Consider the following 16525-nt stretch of genomic DNA (forward strand, 5'->3'; position numbering starts at 1 on the left):
GGTGTGAAAGAAAACGAAGCAACCACAAGAATTTATGGTGGCAGATATTTCATAGACCAATAATAAACCCATCGGCCGATCACGAAATATGTCCAGGATCTCATAACTCATCCTGATAAAGGCCATGTATAGCCTGTAACCTACTTCTGCTAATGCATACATGTAACCATGGTAACACATACACACCTCAGTAAGGGTATTTCTTCTGATTAAAAGGCTGTTACAACATCCGTGAATGTATCCGACTCCCTGTACTCTGTCGGTTCATTAAGTGCATTAAAAAGTGTGTAACAGTGATCCCACAGTATTAATCCCTGCATCATTACTGTACAGGACGCCTTCTCTTTATCTTGACTCTGTTTTAGTCATAATTCATAACATGCCATTGATTTGTAGTCTAATAATAGCTGACTAACAATGCTTACAATCAGGAATTTCTTTGTGAGCTCTTTGTGAAACCAAAGAACATAAATATACACATCAGAAGCATTACAAAGCTGAATAAACATCTGTCAGTCATCAGAGTTAGATTTCCCCATGTGGATCCTAATGATGCAGGATGACAAACACCAAAACTGTCCAATCAATGAGTTACCTGTCAACTTCATGTTCGTTTGTGCAAAGTCAGTGTGAACAAGAATCGATTCAAAACTAAAATACATCAGTGTATCTTTTTTTCTGGGGTTGCCCCCTAAAAGACGACCAAGAGTGAGTCTACACGAAAGATTTCATTGGTCAGCTACAAACATGACATATCATCTGAAACATGGAAGTAGCTACATGCCCATTAGCCCACAGCGTCATTAACAGGCGGCTCGCTCAGTGTGAATGACTCCCCTTTACAGGTATGCCCACTTTATGTTAGTCCCATGCAGTTCTGGGCAAAAACCATGCAACCATGTTTTTAGCAGTATAGAGTGTATAGATGTGTTTTTTTTGCTTAATTTATCTGAATATTTCGCCATACTGGGGTCGGAATTGCATAATTTGGGTCTGACTGTAAAGCTGAGACTCTTGTGGATTCAATGAGCCCAATTTTATTCTCGTGTGATGATGTAAGCCCCCGTTGCATCCATTTCATTGTAGCGACACATTTTCTTAAACAGACATCGCTGTAAAAATGACCTATAGTAACCTCTAAGATAATCACAGCCTTATGAAACTTTACGACCATTAACTAGGGCATTCAAAGGATGGATGGCTTTCATAGGTACACTGACAATAAGGGGGTGTCTCAGCAGTTTCCAGAAGAGAGCTGTTTGCCTTCCAACCATCAAAAAATGCAGTTCTAGCAGAAATTTATACCAGATCGCAACATGGATTTCTTTATGGACAGATAGATAGATATAGATATATTACTTTATACAGCAGCTACATTCGCAATCAGACACAAACAGGAGACAGTTAAACAGACAACAAACAACAAACTAAGCACAAAAGCTAAAATAGATTACTAAAAGAACCCAAATCGTTTGTTTTTAATGTGCAATGTAGCTTATCTAAAAACTAGGGCTGCCCCGATAGTCAGCCAAATGTTATTCGACCAGAAAGGTCATTAGTCGGTGAGATTTCATTGCTCACTTAGCTGCACAGAGAAAACAACAAACGTGAAACTCTATCAGGAGCTGCGCCTCATCAAAATGAATCCAAACCTATATGATTGGAACATGTGTGACTTTAATTTGAAAGGACAGACACAGGAAGTGTCCACGCTCAGCAGTCAGACAGGAGTCAGGTTAATCTCCAGGGCTGGTACCTGCGGTTATTCCACAGGCTAGTTAATAACATGTCGGGCAGGAAATCCAAAGTGTGGGATCATTTTGAGAAGGTGAAGGACGAATCCAAGGTGATATGTAAACTCATCTTCATTGGTCGACTACAAACATGACGTATCATGTGAAACATGGAAGTAGCTACATGCCCATTAGCCCACAGCGTCATTAACAGGCAGCTCGCTCAGTGTGTGACGTGCACTTGGAGATAAAATATAGGCCTATATTAATGAAGGTTCATTAGTACGGTTTGTATTTCTCTGTAATGTAGCACAGTGTTAACAATGTTACTGATACTATTCTTTCTCACACCTTCAACTCAAACCACCAAAATATATCATTTAATCATTACAGCAATATCAGAAACATGCAGGAGACTAGTCCACTGATGGACCGTGATGACAACTACTGGACTAGGAAAATTCTTAGTCGGGGGCAGCCCTAGTTTCTTCCCTCTGGTTTGGACCAAATAAACTGAACTGTGAAAGCACCCTTAAACCAGTAACAAAAAAACAACAGAATAAAGCAATTTCACGTTTCAAATTACTGTTTCTCCAGCGCTGCTAATGTGTGCTCAACTATTTTCACTCAGACGTTCAAGAGATTTTTACTGGGAGCCACAGTATTTGCAGAGATCTCTGTTCCTCTCCAAACAAACGGACCTGTTGATTTAAACCAGTAAAAGCACCCAATAAAGCAGTTTCATGATGAAAAATCTGTGTTTTTCTGCAGCTTTCGTCTCAGAGGGGCTTAAACAGCTCAATCTAAGATAACAAAAACACAATGATTCATATCTTCAAGAGATGATAAACTAAAGAAAACAGACTTTTTATATTATATTCCATTTCTGCCAATATATACCCCTTCATCCTTCACACTGAACCTTTACATTCCTGCAATAATCAATATTTGTATGTCGATCTAGAACCACACTCACATCTCAACGATAACCCTGACACTGAGCTTTTATCTGGATTTTTCTGTTTAAACCACAAAGATAATTTTCCAGCAGCAGCAGCTGTGGGTCACTGCTGAGAAGTGTAGGTGGGGAAACACTGGAGGGAATAACCTGTGAGATATTATCTCATGTGGCAGCGCTCTCCAGCCGAATGGCAATTTGGCTCTTTAAACACAGTTAGGCCCGCTGATCTTCAGGAAGTAATCTCACATTTACGGGAAGATCAATGACCCTGCGCCCCGTCTCTAATTGGTTAGAAAGCAGAGCATCAAACACGGGGCAACAGGATACTTTTTTATGATAAGACCTGCAAGATCTCCCAAAGACTCTGGAGAGGATGTGTGCAAAACAGCAGCTCTGTAAGTCAACCGTATCAGGACAAACTGACCGAGGAAATTCAATAATTATCTACAGACTCTATTAATCTTTTTGCACACTGGGAAACTGCAGTATAGTTAAAGCAACCATCGAAACAAACTACAAATGTTTCATGCACTAACCTCCAAATTCAACTATAAGCATACCGCTAGATAGTTAATTAAAAAATAAATAATATCCAACACAGCAGCAAACAAAGCACCTCACAATGACACAGCCATGCTGGCCTTATACTAAAAAACTTTTGAAGCAATTTCACCGTTCCAAACAAATTTTCAATGTCCGAATAAAATCAAAAGACTTTTTCTAGAGTTTTGACGCGATTCTGTGACTCAGCCTGAGCTGTCTTAAAGGGACAGTGCACCCAAAAATGAAAATTCAGCCATTATCTACTCACCCATATGCCGAGGGAGGCTCTGGTGAAGTTTTAGAGTCCTCACAACACTTGCGGAGATCCAAGGGGAGAGGAGGTAGCAACACAACTCCACCTAATGGCTGATGGCGACCCAGATTCAAACGTCCAAAAACACATAATTGAAACCACAAAATATCTCCATACTGCTCATCTGTAGTGATCCAAGTGTCCTGAAGCCCCGACATAAAAAGTTGTTTGGAACAACATCATTTGAACTCTGTTTTTAGCCTCATTGTAGCCTGTAGCTCTGACTGCCTCTCTGTGCACCGCGCTGACGTGTGTGCGCTTGTGCGAGACCGTGAGACATGGGCACTGCCTTCATGTGTGTTCACATGCTTTCGCTGGTCTCGCAGTACAGCTTTTTATGCCAGGGCTTCAGGACACTTGGATCACTATGGACGAGCAGTATGGAGATATTTTGTGGTTTCAATTCTGTGTTCTTGGATGTTTTAATCTGGGGCGCCGTCAGCCTCCATTAGGTGGAGTTGTGTTGCTACCTCCTCTCCCCTTGGATCTCTGCAAGTGATGTGAGGACTCTAAAACTTCACCTGAGCCTCCCTCGGCATATGGGTGAGTAGATAATGGCTGAATTTTCATTTTTGGGTGCACTATCCCTTTAAGTCAGTCTTTTTATCACCTTGATGTTCCAATAAATAGGGCTGGGTGATATGGACAAAAATTCATATCTCGGCATTTACAGGCTGAATGGCGATGCACAATATCTCGGTATTCTCTACAAAATGGGCTCCATGTTCAGATGCAAGTCAAAGCCACATTTGAGATGTCACAAGAACTTTTGTAAAAAAAAAAAAAAAGACTGTGATCAAAATAAAATGCAAAGACTGGGATTTTCTAGTGCAGGAAAATAATTTAAATATTTGTATTTATTGAGGTTATTAATCTTATTTATGCACAGAGCAAGAGGGAAGGAGCGAGAGACACTTTATCAGCATCAGAAATGTCTTGTTTATGAAACGTCTGTGTTGTCGCTGCATTTTTTAAATACATCTGTCGTCTGAATCCAGGTGTTGTCTCAGTGACACACAATAGACTACAAATACCATGAAGAGCAGCGACGCCCTAGGATCCACCTCACATACAAACTAGCAGCACAGTGCTTGTTTGCACCTGTGCTGCGGTAATTTCAGTCATCTCACAGACTGATTTAGTGCAACACATGCAACATATAGAGCGATGTCACGCTGTAGGCTAATGAACAGACAGATTAAACATAGGAGCAAATAACGATATATTGTACATAGTCGTTATATTGAGCAGCCCTACTATGAAATCAGTCCTGTTTGAAATATCACATAAGTTTTTAGTCTTGGCTCATGCAAACACTGACGTTAAATGACGTAGACAACAACCAATAGCTGCACTCTCTCCAGCACCAAACAGGAAGCAGCAAACAAGGCAGACAGTAAACATGGAGGGGACTCTGAGGAGGGTGCAGAAACATAACGAGGCTCAGTACTCCAGTAGGAAAGGAGGAGAAACTGGTGGAGTTGTGGAGAGAACAAGAGTCCACATTTATTTGATGTGTATCTGATCCACCAACCAGCATTTATATTAGTGAGAAATCTTAATTTTTGAAACAGCTCTCTCATCCCACAGTCTCCTCACACTGAAACAACACAGCTAACCAACGGAGGCTGGCACTGAGTTGAGGTGACAAAATCCAAAATGTAGAGTTTGTACACAAATACAGTTTATCTTTATGGCTTGTATTGATGCTGATACGAGCAGGTGTCAGAATTAAATCTTTTCAAAGTCTTTTCAGTCTTTCACAACAATGAAATCTTGTTAATTCTGAGGACAAAAGTTCAACCCTTATTTATGCATTATATCAATACAGTGGTGATACGGATTAAAATAAACTCCCACACATTATAAAGCCGTCACTTAAAACACACCAAACACCAAAACTGAGAGTCACTTGAGAATATAACTTAAGCATATATTTATGACAACAAGCCATATGTCTGCCAGCTTTTAACTAACTCCAAGAGACAAGACCATATAACTCCCACCCTTACAGTGCAACACTGGCTAAGTATAGAATTGATTTTAAACTTTTACTAATTAATTTCAAAGCCCTACGTGCCAGTACTCCAATATACATCATAGATTTACTAACGCCCTCTGAGCCTAGCCGCTGCCTGCGCTCCTCAGGTAGGACCCTCCTAACTTCTAACAGTTCCTGCAGCACGCCTCGTTACAATGGGAAACAGGACATTTCCCGTTAGAGCTCCACAGGTGTAGAATTCCTCACCTGGGGAACTTAATTTGGCAAACTCAATGGGTGTTTCTCAGAAGTCAAGGAAGGATTCTTAAATGACTGAATTTCACGGAGGCTAGGAGGATCCTTCAAATTCTACCAAGCACAGAGTCCTTCATTTAGAGAAATTTCAAGGATGCACGTGTGGATCCTCAGCAGGTATAAAGCACCCACAATTGACCTATGGCTAAGTCCCGCCCTCAAATGCGATGAGCCAATCACAGTGCGTATAGCCATTACCATACACTGGGACATTCTCTGCCTGGACGTCCATTGAAATGCATTACAGAAAGTCAGTTTGTTCGGTTTTATGAGCTTTTTCTGAGATTTGAAGTTTAAAAATGGTCAAACGCTGTGCATGGGGTACATGCAACTCTGACACAAGGTATCCTGAGAGGCTGGGCGACCAGGTGTATTTTTTACACTTTAAACCACATCTCAACCGAGAAAAGTGTCTCCTTTGGATAAAGTTGTGTGGTAACGTTAGACCACAACATCAACTCAACGTGAATAAGATTAACAATGATGTCTACATCTGTTCTAAGGTAAGTCAACATTGTGTTTGAGGCAACATATTGTCACTTTGCTGGAAAGAAATATAGAGTTATCTTTAACATCTCTAGCTAACGTTAGCTAAAGTTAGCCTAACGTTAGCTCCTAGCTGCGTTGTTCATCATGTCACCTTGTTTGCTGGGAGTTCATTAGCCTATTTTGTTCTAGTTTTGTACTTTGGTGATGGTACATCATTGTTAGCTGTTGTCCAAAGGGCTCTAGTTAAGCTAACGTTAACTTCTGGAGCTTAGCTTCATTAACTGTAATGGCAGAGATAACAAAGGTTGGCAAACGTTATGCTGAATGATTCAGTGTAAATACTGTAGCACCAAACTAACGGAGAGACACTCTTGGTAAAGATGGTAAAAAGGCCGTTATCCTTTTCTCATATTCTGAGCCAAAAACCTTAACTTCAGTGGCACTTTAACTTGTTGTCTTTGATGGTGACGGCAACCAGATGCGGTTCACAAGCGTACACTGTGACCTGTAAATTTTGGCTTGTAATTTAAGCTTTTCATCGACCTTCTCAACAATAAAATGATGAATATATCCCTCCAATGCGTAGTTTAGGCCCTTTTGGTTACTTCTCAATGACATCTGATCATTATGTCCCCAAAAATCATCAATTGCCTCCTGTGAAATGCCGTGTACTGTGACACCTGCCATAGCGCCGGTCACTGAATGTTGATAGTTTGTCGAGTGAGTTGAGGGGGCGTGGCTTAGCCATAGGTCAATTCTGCTGGAAATGAAGGCGGGGCCTCCTCAATGAAACCTGCACCAGCTGAGCTCGGCAAGGTCTTGATATATATGTCATTTATTTGGATTAATATCTCTGAAAGTTTACTTCCTTAAGATCCCTGACTTTGAAAAACACCAAGTGTCTTCATTTTTAATATTTTTTTGGGCATTTTGCCTTTAATGGACAAGAGAACCAAGTGTGAAAAGGGGGAGAGAGAGAGGGGATGACATGCAGCAAAGGGCCACAGGCTGGACTTGAACCTGGGCTGCTGTACAGTACATGGGGCGCCTGCTCTATCCACTAATCCACCAGCGTCCCACCAAGTGTCTTCATTTAAAACACTCCTCAAAACATATTTTTACAGAAAGTTTTTTTTTTTGTTTTTTTTTTACAGTAAACCTGTTGTATTTAGTTTCTATCCTTCTTTTATCAAATAAATAATTTATTTATTATTATTACAGACTCTGTTTTATCTGGTCTCAGCCTATGTTCAATGTTTTAACAGCTGTTATTATCTTGATGGTGTAAACTATTTTATTTGATTCATAAAGCACTTTGTAACTGTGTTTAGAAAAGTGCTACACAAATAAAGTTTATCATTATTAGTATTTGTTATAATTTACTTATTTATAATAATTATTACTATTGTTATATTATCATAATTATCATTATTATTATTATTATTATTTTAAGCAAACTATGGACACTCAATAGGTTTAAATACACTGCCTTTGAATTCTTTTAATTTACTAGATATTTCCCTGTACTTAAGGGTAATAAATATTTTGTATATAAGTGTTTTAAATCATTTATAATGAATAACATATACGGGATTTTTATATGTAGGTTTATCATATATAATATTATGTTACACATTCAATTTCAATTGAAAAAAACTGTATTTATACTCGAGGGGCGATTCTTTAGTACAGCTGTCACTAACAATTATTTTCACTGTTGATTAATCTGTAAATTATTTCCTTGATTAATGACTGCAGCTCTATTCCTGAGGCAGGCTTAGTAGGGAGACACATAGAAACATGAGAGGACAAAACATGAATGAAACCAGCGACCTTGTGGTAAAGAACAACACAGTCCACAGCAGTGACAACACACGACCAGCAGCAGCAGTGGCCCAGAAGCAGAGGTGGATTTAGATGGTCAAATGTTCAGCAGTAATAATAAATCAATTTAAAGCCTTAAAGTGCCAGAGAGTGGAGCAACTTCAACTATTTCTCAGCATGTACAGCAGGTTTAAAAACTATTTTTTTATCCCTTAAATTTGTTGGCATTGAAAAAGTACAACCCAAACTAAGAGGGGCTGATTTGAGGAGGGAAGAAGGGAAACGTTTTGGACCCATGAATTAAAGACACTTGCGCCACATGGACTTAAAGAAACACAGGATTTAAGTTCTTTTCTGTGACATAATACTAACTTATATCTCCCTCCACAGGTTATTTGGATCCACAGGGAGAGATGAGCTACTTAGACGGACAGGGGGAGCGACAGGGAGGTAACAAGGGCCCAAGTGTGCTGTGGTTTATGTTGATGATCCTTTTTATAAATGTATTTAAACTACCGCAGACATGATTATTTGTGATTATAGCTATGTTTTACTGTTATGGAGCATCCATTAACTGTTTTAAGACCAGTGATGAATGCTAAACGTTAACAAAGACGTTCATGAACACTTACTGATTTGTCCTTATATCTGTTTATAACAAGATAAACATGGGACTGTGTGAAATTTAAAATAAGCAAGGCCTTCCACAGCGTTATCTATATTTTCTTTGGACCCTCAACCTGAAAACCTGCATTACCCTACACCCCTACACCCATATTAGTGTAGTCAAAAACATTACATCTTTACATATCGATTCAGAATATTTAAGACTGTTTAAATACTCATTTTCAGCTGTATCGATAATCCACTACCAGCTGTGCTTTAATTACTCTTTTATTGTTGTTTACTTCAGTCATTCTGCTGTTCTCTGCTACTAACCAAGAAAAGGAAAGTCATTGTTGTCATGTTATAGCCTTTTTAGATTTATCTTTGGATAAGAAACTCAACTTGCATGCCCTTGATGTCAGTTTTCCCCGTGGTAACAAATATGTATCAGAGATTTATATATTTTAAAAGGTATTGTATCGCTGTTAGGAATTCCTACATTGTGACAACACTCACAAGTGTAGATTTTGGGGGACGCAGGGGACACATCCCACTTAATATTTACTACATCCACTTGTGCACGCCTCTTTAATTTTTTACAAAATTAAAGAGGTTCACACCCTGAATTGACTCAGGAAAAACACAGATTGGTTCACTGGGCAAGACACTCTGCACACACTATATCCTGTTAAAACTATACTCACAACTCTGATTAATTTTCATGACTCTATTGATCTGAGGACCCTTACGCACTAAAGGAATATGAATGACTTACAGGAATGGACACATACTCTGAGGAAGCCAACAATCTACTTTTATACATCCGGAAAAAAAAAACAAACAAAAAAAAGACCTGCATAACCTCCTCACCAGCTGTATTACACCTGTACATTAACACCTCATCCACTTCAAATGTTCCTCATATGAGGACACAGGGTCTCAGGAGGATATAAGCAGTCCAACATATAGAACTGGCTTCATTTTAAGGTGTCACAAACCAATAAATAATATTTATAAACCACTAAATTATCCAACCAATCAGCAACACATAATACACCTTATAGAAAACAACTCTTCACAATGTAATGTACTCATCAGCAAATATTACACCTGTAAATTAACATCTCATCCAGCTTATATGATAAGGTGCCAGAAATATAAAACTGGCTTCATTTTAAGGTGTCACAAACCCCAAAAACATATTTATAAACCACTAAATTATCCAACCAATCAGCAACACATAATACACCTTATAGAAACCAACTCTACAATAACCATAACCTCCTCACCAGCCAGTATTACACCTGTACATTAACACCTCATCCACTTCAAATGTTCCTACTTTCAACTTTCAGGTGGAGCCATCAAAAATAAATAACTTTTTATACAGGCCCAGTTGAATATTGTGATGACAATGTGTGGTTATCACATAAACCCACAGCACACCATCTGAGAGCCACTGGTGTAGGCCGTATTGGTTTTTACACAGATACACATGTTAATGCCAAGTGTATGAGGCTGTAACTTATATGATGAGGGGTCAGAAATATAGAACTGGCTTCATTTTAAGGCGTCACAACCTGAAAAAAAAATGTTTATAAACCACTAAATTATCCAACCAATCAGCATCACAAAATACACCTCATAGAAAACAATGTAATGTACTCATCAGCCAATATTACACCTGTATATTAACATCTCATCCAACTTAAATGATGAGGGGTCAGAAATATAGAACTGGCTTCATTTTAAGGTGTCACAAACAAACAAAAAAAATGTTTATAAACCACTAAATTATCCAACCAACATGCAACACGCAACACACCTTATAGAAGACAACTCTGCATGTCCAGATCAGTTGCATAACTACAATCATAACCTCCTCATCAGCCAATATTACACCTGTACATTAACACCTCATCCACTTCAAATGTTCCTCATATGAGGACACAGGGTCTCAGGAGGATATAAGCAGTCCGACATATAGAACTGGCTTCATTTTAAGGTGTCACAAACCAATAAATAATATTTATAAACCACTAAATTATCCAACCAATCAGCAAAATCCAACAAACCTTATAGACAACAACTCATCAGCCAGTATTACACCTGTACATTAACACCTCATCCACTTCAAATGTTCCTACTTTCAACTTCCAGGTGGAGCCATCAAAAATAAATAACTTTTTATACAGGTCCAGTTGAATATCACAATAACAATGTGTAGTTATCACAGAAGCCCACAGCACACCATCTGAGAACCACTGGTGTAGGCCGTATTGGTTTTTACACAGATACACATGTTAATGCCAAGTGTATGAGGCTGTAACTTACATGATGAGGGGTCAGAAATATAGAACTGGCTTCATTTTAAGGCGTCACAAACCAAAGAAAACGTGTATAAAGCACTAAATTATCCAACCTATCAGCAACACACAACACACCTTAAAGAAAACAATGTAATGTACTCATCAGCCAGTATTACACCTGCACATTAACACCTCATCCACTTCAAATGTTCCTCATATGAGGACACAGGGTCTCAGGAGGATATAAGGGCTCAGACATATAGAACTGGCTTCATTTTAAGGTGTCACAAACCAATAAATAATATTTATAAACCACTAAATTATCCAACCAATCAGCAACACATAATACACCTTATAGAAAACAACTCTTCACAATGTAATGTACTCATCAGCAAATATTACACCTGTAAATTAACATCTCATCCAGCGTATATGATAAGGTGCCAGAAATATAAAACTGGCTTCATTTTAAGGTGTCACAAACAAACAAAAGAAATGTGTATAAACCACTAAATTATCCAACCAATCAGCAACACACAGCACACCTTACAGAAACAACTCATCAGCCAGTATTACACCTGTACATTAACACCTCATCCACTTCAAATGTTCCTCCTTTCAACTTTCAGGTGGAGCCATCAAAAATAAATAACCAGCCAAGGTGACCAGTGGGATCAGATACAGGCTCTTATTTTACATTCCCCGTGTCACAGCTCCAACACGAGGCATGTGGAGCTTTATCAAGACACAAGAATCTCCAACATGAGGTCACTGTGTTTGTTTCCTTCAGACTTGCACCGCAGCCTTGAGCTCCAACACCATCCGCTGATGTCGAGGAAGCTCCGCATGCACGCAGACCATAATGCACACACGGGGTAAATATATATACACGTATATATACATACAGTGGCCGAGCGATACAGTAGGATGGGATACAGTACAGCTTGACGTAGCTGCCCATCTGAAGTAGCCAGGCTCTAAATATGGGCTGGAGAGGGGAGGAGGAGGGGGGCTACCCGAATACACACACACACACACACACACACACACACACCAAACACACCGAGCAAAATAAAGGGCAGTCACCCCTCCTGATCACATTTTCTAACCGGATTCCGTGTTTCCGACACGGTGGCTGTAGTGATCCCGGTCCTGGTGGAGCCCCGGAGGATCTGGCACGTAGCAGCAGCCCCGTGTATCGCTTCTGGTGCACGAAGCGAAAAATGGGTTCTGCGCTCCTCTCTGGACGGCTGGGCAGTCGGAGCAACTTCAAACATTCAGGGCGATATACCAACACGAAATATGCAGCTGGGAACTTACGGCTCGCCGACACGCTTCCCCCTGCCAGCCGGGAACCGTCGAACAAATCCGCTCGGTGGAGGTGGAGGGGGAGGAAGCCGCCGGACTGGTGCGATGGCAGAGCTCCGTAACTGGGAGAGCTGGGGAGGAGTGGAGAGAGGACGGTCGGTGGCGCTGCCTGCGAGATGTGTGTGTGTGTGTGTGTGTGTGTGTGTGTGTGTGTGTGTGTGTGTGTTGCTCTTCCTGGTTGGGCTTCCACCGATTTGCAGAAAACTTAATCTTGAACCAATTGCCACACGGACCAGCCTCGCTTGACACCCCCGTCCTCCAATGACGGACAAACAGCTGTTTATCATGAAGGGGGGAAAGGAAACTAAAATATGTGCGCTGTATATGCGAGGTATAAGTTGCTTCCACTACATTACAACGCGGCGCTACATCAACGGGCGATGGATGTTGCTGCCCCCCCACTACGACGACAGACAGCCTCACCCTGTCATTTGTCGTGACCAAACCAGGACCAGTCAACCACCAGACTGTTAAAGCACGTCGAGAGAAATTCATGTGAAGGAGGAAGGCGTTTAAAACCATATCAACAGTGTCCCATGTGGTGCGTGGGAGATATGGTTTTTAAATGCTTCCCATTTAACAAAGTTCTGATGAGTTATGGGATGTAAAGGGAGACAAAAACTCACTTTACAGCTGCTCTTGGACTGTTAATGGGCTTTAAAGAGTTAACAAAATAACTTTTCTAAAATATATGTATTCATGTATGTTTATGAAACCACAGACACATTGGTATGTTTCTTAAGTATCATAACATCATGTGAGATGGAGGGGATGATGGACAGCACGTCACATAGGCGAGACACCTGCCAAGCTGCTGTTTGAGACCACAATAAAACTGTTTTTTTAACCGACCTGTCACTGTGTTTCCAGCAGCTGTTCAGCCACTAAATGTGGGTGTTATTTTAGCACTCTGTCACTGGGTTTCCACTGGGGATAGTGCCACAAAAAGCAGTTGTTTTTTACTGAGACGTTGCTGACGTTACTGTTCTTCAAGCAGCTATTTAGCCCCTAAACATGGGTGTTTTGTAGCAACACGTCACTGTATTTCCAGCTACTTTTTTAGCTACTAAATGTAGGTGTTTTGTAGCAACACATTACTGTATTTCCAGCAGCTTTTTAGCCACTAAATTTTGATGTTTTGTAGCAACACGTCACTGTATTTCCAGCAGCTTTTTAGCCCCTAAACATGGGTGTTTTGTAGCAACATGTCACTGTATTTCCAGCTGCTTTTTTAGCTACTAAATTTTGGTGTTTTGTAGCAACACATTACTGTTCTTCCAGCAGCTTTTTAGCTACTAAATTTTGGTGTTTTGTAGCAACACGTCACTGTATTTCCAGCTGCTTTTTTTAGCTACTAAATGTAGGTGTTTTGTAGCAACACGTCACTGTATTTCCAGCTGCTTTTTTAGCTACTAAATGTTGGTGTTTTGTAGCAACACATTACTGTATTTCCAGCAGCTTTTTAGCCACTAAATTTTGGTGTTTTGTAGCAACACGTCACTGTATTTCCAGCTGCTTTTTTTAGCTACTAAATGTAGGTGTTTTGTAGCAACACGTCACTGTATTTCCAGCAGCTTTTTAGCTACTAAATTTTGGTGTTTTGTAGCAACACGTCACTGTATTTCCAGCTGCTTTTTTAGCTACTAAATGTTGGTGTTTTGTAGCAACACATTACTGTATTTCCAGCAGGTTTTTAGCCACTAAATTTTGGTGTTTTGTAGCAACACATTACTGTATTTCCAGCAGTTTTTTAGCAACTAAACATGGGTGCTTTTTGAGCACCCTGTCACTGGGTTTCCACCGGGGAAAGTGCCACGAAAAGCAGTTGTTTTTTACTGGAGACGTTGCTGATGTTACTGTATTTTTAGCAGCTTTTCAGCCACTAAATGTAGGTGTAATTAGCAAAACGTCACTGTATTTCCAGCAGCTCTTCAGCCACCCAACGGTGGTATTTTTAGCCACTTGTCACTGTATTTTCAGCAGCTTTTTAGCTACTAACTGTTTTTAGAGTACTCTGTCACTGGGTTTCCACTGCAGATGGTGCCACAAAAAGTGGTTGTTTTTTACCGAGACGTTGCTGATGTTACTGTATTTCCAGCAGCTTTTTGGCCACTAAACGTAGACGTTTTTTTAGTGACCCATCACTGTATTCTTAGAAGTTTTTTAGCCACCCAGTGTGAGTATTTTGTAGCAGCACGTCACTGTATTTCCAGCAGCTTTTTAGCCACTACACGTGGGTGTTTTTAGCGACCCATCACTGGGTTTCTACTGGGAATAGCACGGAGGCACTGCTACGGAAGCTGCAGTCATCTGCAGACCATTGTTCAAGACCAACAAACAATAAAAGTGGGTGTTTTGTAGCGACCCGTCATTCTGTTTCCAACAACTTTTAGCCACTAGACGTGGGTGTTTCTCAGTGACCCATCACTGTATTTACATGAAGAAACGTAACGTTTAAAGGAATCTACAACATAATATTGTACAAATGTAACATATCGATGGTTTGCAGAAACATACATGACTGCAAAATTTTAGTGGATATGTTAAAATATTGTCATTTTAATTCTAAAATGTATGCTGTGACAACTCTGTGACTAATGTGTGGTAAGGTTCAGCCACAAAAACCACTTTGTTAGGGTCAGGAAAACATGTTTTGACTTAAAACACCCAGTTCGATCGCTACAAATGAAAAAATACCCGGTCCTGTCACCACAAACGCAGCTGGAAATGTCCTGAAATCTCATTATAAAGACCTGGTTGTTGCCACAAACACAGCTGGAAATGTGCTGACCTGTAGTTCAAAATACCTGGTTTGTCACCACAAACACAGCTGGATATGTCCCAACATATGTCCCAATTTTGTTGCCATAAACAAGACTGGAAATGTCTCAACATCTGGTTAAAAATACACAGCTGGAAATGTGCTGACCTGTGAAAAAAAAAAATTGTGGTTTGTCACCACAAACACACGATACTCAATTTTGCCCATTAACACAGCTGGAAATGCGCCAGTGTCTCGTTAAAAATATCCAGTTTTGTTGCTTGGCAGCTGTCTCACCTAGGTGTCACACCATCCACCATCCCCTCCTCCTCCAGCTGAGAAACTCCGCTCATATACATGTAATGAGAGCTACTATACATCACTTTAAAACATGTTGACATGATACCCATGAAATGTACAAATGTACGTATTTATGGTTTGCAGAAGAAGCAAGAATGTGATTGGGTTAGTCCCATTAACAGCCTAACAGTCCTGTGAATATCAAGATAACTCCACTGTGCATTGTTCGGATATGTTGTCTACTATAACACACACAATGACTGACTGTGGCAGAGGAAGTATTTAAACTCTTTACATACATAAAAGTAGTAATACCACACTGTAATATACTAAATAATAATAAATGCATTCAAGAATTATCAGCAAAATGTAGCCTTTAAAAAATAAATAAATCATTATCGTAGCTGATGGAAGTTGAACTAATTCTAACTCTAACTGTATCTACTGGATTTTTCATCCATAGCAATCATATTTTATACATTCAAGGACTGCAGCAAGGATTTTAGAAATATGGAGATCATGCCCCCATCACCAGCTCTTAAGTCACTTATTCCGCTTACTGTTTATTCATATTTTTTAATATTAATTTCAAAGCTAAAATGATGTTTCACAGCATTGAAATTCTAGTGGCAACTCTCTGAATTTTTTTTTTTATCTATTTAGTCATATTAATACACGTTTAGTTAAATCTACCAAGTAAATGCCCACATTGTGTACATGTTACACTGTAGAATGTAAACTCCACCCACCTGCAAGCCTCCCAGAGTGAAATACCAAGGACATGACCTCAGTGTCCTCAATTACAGCTACAGCCCTCCATATAATTTGCATGTGTCATAATCTACAACACAGCCATAGCTGTCAAATAAATATAGTTAAGCAATACCAAAAGTACAATATTTCACTCTTAAGTGGAGGTATAGAGAGGCAGAGAATGGAAATACTCAATGTGGAGATTAGTACATCAGTAGAGTACTTAGTTACATTCCACGACTTCATACTGAGCATGGGGATTGATGTAA

The 16525-nt window shown here is 39.8% G+C and overlaps 2 protein-coding genes across 4 annotated transcripts in view; one reads left to right on the top strand and one right to left on the bottom strand.

Annotated features, from left to right (window-relative positions):
• Window positions 1-16525, top strand: part of LOC125897313 (vascular endothelial growth factor A-like) — a 341071-nt gene that overhangs the window by 308225 nt on the left and 16321 nt on the right. The window lies entirely within an intron of this gene.
• Window positions 1-16525, bottom strand: part of LOC125897268 (bromo adjacent homology domain-containing 1 protein-like) — a 67449-nt gene that overhangs the window by 28670 nt on the left and 22254 nt on the right. Inside the window, exon 1 of one of the 3 annotated variants that reach the window (XM_049590469.1) lies at window positions 12184-13569. The exons of 1 other annotated variant lie outside the window; for it this stretch is intronic. The gene's annotated coding sequence lies outside the window, so the exon portion shown is untranslated. Of the gene's footprint in view, window positions 1-12183; window positions 13570-16525 lie in introns of those variants that run through there. One more of the 3 variants, XM_049590467.1, reaches the window with a different exon arrangement.

The sequence above is a fragment of the Epinephelus fuscoguttatus genome, linkage group LG11, assembly GCF_011397635.1.
Source record: "Epinephelus fuscoguttatus linkage group LG11, E.fuscoguttatus.final_Chr_v1".
NCBI lineage: Eukaryota > Metazoa > Chordata > Actinopteri > Perciformes > Serranidae > Epinephelus > Epinephelus fuscoguttatus.